At 34.8% G+C, this 4,654-nt stretch overlaps 1 non-coding gene across 1 annotated transcript; it reads right to left on the bottom strand.

Moving 5' to 3' along the window:
* Nucleotides 1–951: 951 nt before the first annotated feature.
* On the bottom strand, nucleotides 952–1,114 carry LOC112313826 (U1 spliceosomal RNA). The gene has a single exon (XR_002975738.2). It is a non-coding gene; the product is annotated as a U1 spliceosomal RNA (small nuclear RNA).
* Between the last annotated feature and the right edge of the window lie 3,540 nt (nucleotides 1,115–4,654).

Below are 4,654 nucleotides of genomic sequence, written 5' to 3'. Positions count from 1 at the left end.
TTCTGTTTATGTATATGAGGTTGTTTCCATAGTTTTCTTCTTATCCCTATTTCTGGGTTACATGTGCAAGATTTTTTCTAGATTATGTAACGGCAGGTGAAAATGGCTAATATGTTTTTTAAACCTAATGGTTCCTCCAAATGATCGTACCCAGCTGTAGAGCATTCGGCCCTTTACAGATGTTCCCATTGTCCCTCCAGTCCCAGCACTTGCCATCGGTCAGCCATGCAAATATGAATAGTTTCTCACCATGGATGTATTTTTCATTTCCTTGATTGTTAGGATCAATTATGATATTGATATAAATTATTATATTTCCTTGATTATTAATGTAAATCTAAATATATGTGACTTATGACAAATGTAAATGATAAAATTATAACCACAAATCATTCTGATTTTCTCCTTTCCAAAAATGTCCTCACGTCTTTGAATTACTTTTTAACATGTTCCCTACAATTTAATTTTATTTTACTTATAGAATTTATGTATATAGTCTAAATATTGATTCTCTTCTTGTTGAATGTGTTATAAATACTGTTTGTCATTTGTAGCTTATCTTCAATCCAACCTATTGAGAGACTTTATGTATCTGTCTAAGTGAGTTTTAGTTACAATTATTTTGTTCTAAGAGTTTACCTTTTTATGAAGATGAAAAGTTTATTGTCAAAAGTTGAACATAATTTCTTATAGTTATTTTGCAAAATGTCTACAGTATTTTACTTCTGCTTCCTTTGACATTCTTCTTAATGTATTTGTTTGTGACTTCCTTTGGAATGTTCATCAAGTCTCTGCGCCTGTGGTTCTTTATTTCTCCAGGTGCTTCTTTCCCCACTTATGATGTTTTTGGTGTGTGTGTGTTCTGTGTGTTCATGGTTTTTGAAACTAAATATGTGGGACTGACCTGAAGTCTAATTGTGTTGCTTTTTTTTTGTTTGTTTGTTCTTTTGTAGGAGCAGAGCAGGAATGCAGTCCCCACTACCACAAACTATGCAATCCAGTTTCCCACATGTGGGGAAATCACATGGGCCCACACATCCTGACTGCAATAGATAAGCCTCGCCCTGGAAAAACCACCTTCGTGATCATGGTATCTCCCCTTCCAGGTAAGTATATGTGTTCGTTTCTTCTAATGCTGATTTTCAATTGATTCTAATCTGCCTTCAGTGGGGCACTACCAGCCAGCTTGAGTGATTTCAGAGCATTCAAATACTGGTAATTCAGGCTACAAACCATGATTCCCTGTGTCCAGAGTTGTGAGGTTAACATATTATGAAATGTAGTAAGCTATAACACATAATCTTTTGCTAGATAAATGCTAAAATGTGTCTAAAAAATGGTGAATTCTCTAAAGACTGGCCATCAAACATGCCTATCCAGAACTTGTTCTTAGATATTGTTGAAGCTTATTACAATAAAACTTAATTTGTTCTTGGATCTATGCAAAGTGAAATGAAGAATCTACTATTAAAGTGCAAACCAAGTCCTCAAAATGACTTTAAGTCACAAACCGTATTTTAAGTAATAATTAATATCCACCAAAAACTCACGAGCTTTCCATTCCAATACCTTCTTTAAATGACTTTTAATTATTATAATGGCACAAATGAGGAGGGGCTCTACTGTTTTATTTGAGTCATGCCTAAAAACAGTTTGTCCTGACTCAATGCGAAAGACATTTCTGTTGTCACATAATTAAAAAAATCTTGAAACTATTTTTATGAGTATGCTAGATGGGAAAATAGAAGCATCATTATGGCTTACGGAATTGGTTCTATGCCAGAAATGGCATTGCACGTTATTATTGTTTCTATTTTAATTTATACAATATTTCCATTCCTTTACTGTATTATCTTAAGCTTCTCTAGACTTTTCTTTTGCTATTTTCCTTCAGGCACCAACACAAAGACAGATTTCTATGTAAAACACTGTTTAAAGTATTCTAGAAAGATATTAGGAATCACCGTGTCACCTCTTAATATGAGATTTTAAATGTAATTTTTAACCTTTCCACCTTCTAAATTGTAGCTTGTCTTATTAAAAGCAGTTTTTCTCTTTCTGCTTTTCTCCATTAAAGTTCTTATTTTTATTAAAAAACAAAAACATGCTGTATCAAACAATCCAGAGACTCTCATTCTGTACATTCAGGATGTAACAGGAAAAGTGATATTATCCTAAATGTTGGCTGTGTATGGCCATTTATTATGCAAAATGACCCAGATGATCAGTTTCTTGTTGAAAATTGTAAAAGGAGAAAAGGTTCAGAATGTCATAAAAGTGAAAAAAAGTATTTTCATGAATTCATTGACCTTTCCATTAATATCATAACAGTATAATCACTAAGGCTTTTTAAATTAGCAAGGTAGCTCAATACAGAGGGGTGGTGTGGGAAGTCTCCAGGGCTGAGTTGCCAAAACAAGATCCTGACACTGAAAGTAAAAGGGTAAATGAGACTCATGTTTGGTGATGACCTTTAGGTCCCACAGCTGCTTATCACGTATCTTGTCTTCGTGCCTTCCTGTTGCACTTTAGCTCATTAGAATGGATTGTGTTCTATTTCAGATGTTAAGAACTTTTCATTCCTAACCTTCACTGTTGAGTGAATGGTAATATTTTTTCTATTATTCTTGGTGTCTGAGGATAATAATACCAATTATGTCATTTAAAAAATACACTAAGTAAAAAAAAAAAGTCTTGTAATTTAAAAAATAAAAATAAAAATTAGATAAGAATTTAAAAAGTCATAAACTTCCAATATGGAAGGAATTTTTAAGTAATAAAAAGAAAAGAAAAGAAACTAGGATTTTATAACAAATATATTTCTTACATTGGACATTTAAATGCATTTTTATATATCAATTTTTTTTTCTTTTACATATACTGTATACCCAGAGAAAAATTGCCCATTTTAATTGACAATGTTATTGAGAATAGTTTAATAGTTTATCTCTTGCTCTCTATACCCACAAGCAAGTAAGTAGTCATTGGGATGTACATTATTGAACTTCCAGTGTAAATGGGTATGTTTCATCTTTTCAAAGGGAATTGTTAACAAAACTTGATCTGTCTTGTCCAGTGAAGCTTTGTTATTTAACATGGATTTTCTGTATTTCTGCAACTTCTATATGAAATGGGCTAATGACAAGAATTTTTTAAAAGGCCAAGTCTGTCAATAATATATATTGTAACTATTGGTTTGAGGTCTTTGATTTTCATTTTGTTATGTGTGTATATATAAAATAAATAGTCTCAAACTCTATGCTCTTCATATATGCTATGTATGGTTATTTAATTCTCTCAACAATTTATATGAGTTATGTATCATTTTTATTCTTACTTTACAAATGAAGAAACTGGAATAAGAAAACCTTGTCCGAAGGGGGGGAAAAAAGCTTACTTTGGTATAGAGGAACATGTAATTTTCCTTCCAGATCAGGACACTTTTGAGAGAGAAAGTACACTTGTAATAGAGAAAAAAATGCTTGTTCTGAAAGCATGTTTTGTCTGTTCTAAGACACCCAGATGAATGGTCACATTCCAATAAGTACATGGCAGAACTGGAACTGAAGCCCAAACGCCCTGACAGCATTAACTGCATTCTTAAATTCTATTCTAACTGCCTCCAATACTGATGTCATTAATTTATGAACCACACTTGATGTTCTGTTCAGTCCAGTAGACACAACATGAGCCAGTTACCAATGCCAGAAGGGGACTCTCCCTACATGGAGGATAACAAAGAATATCCCTATGGCAACCACCAGAAACAGAAGTCCAAACACTTTTGCTCACTGCCTCTTGGTATCAGAGTCACCAAGAAATCACAACAGAGTCAAGCACTGGATGAAGCAACGCTTCACTTGCATAGAGAGAAGACAACAAGATCAGCTTCAGTAGTGGGTAACAGTCCCCTGTGGCCAGTGGGTCCCTCCCAATAGCTAATGCAGGGCTACTGGCCTACACATACCCCTCTCATACTTCAGTAGAAGGACCCCAGGCCTTCATCACAGGGTCCAAGTTATGCGAAGAGTTTAAAATGCTACTAAAGGGAGAGAGTGAAAATTTTAAATAAAGCGTTCTGGATGAGACTCATTGATCAGATGCGATTTGAATAAAAACCTAAAACTGGGTTGGGAGGAAGCCATATGGATATTTGGAGATGGAGTAGGGAGATCATTCCAGGCAGCAGAAGATGCCAGTGCAAAAGCTTTCACGTGGGAGGATAAACGTTGTGTTTTGGGGCAAGCAAAGAAGCCTGTATTTCTGGAGCACTGTGGAAGAGGTAAAACAGAGTGAGAGCTCAGAAGGTGATGAGAGAAGGAAGGACGGAAGAGGAAGAGCAGAGCTTTGAAAGCAATTAAGGAGGCTTAGGCTTGTATTTTGATTGACAAAATCAAAGGTTAGAAGAGAGAAGTAAAATGATTTGACTCACATTTTTAAAGGTCACGCTGACAGCTGTGAAGGGAGGAGGAAGAGCAGGAGACCAGCTAGGAAGCTATTTTAACAATCCATGTGTGACAGTTTGGGTTCAGCAAAATAGGTTAGGATCAGTTCAGTATTCAATGGGACTTGAAAATGGATTCAACAGTGTTTTGTATGAATTAGATGTAGAGTATGAGAAAAAGGCAAAAGTCTAGGTTTTTAGGTTGAAACA

The sequence above is a fragment of the Desmodus rotundus genome, chromosome 13 (genome assembly GCF_022682495.2).
Source record: "Desmodus rotundus isolate HL8 chromosome 13, HLdesRot8A.1, whole genome shotgun sequence".
NCBI lineage: Eukaryota > Metazoa > Chordata > Mammalia > Chiroptera > Phyllostomidae > Desmodus > Desmodus rotundus.
Note: the sequence above shows the minus strand (reverse complement) of the source record. Positions and strands in the feature narration are given on the sequence as shown.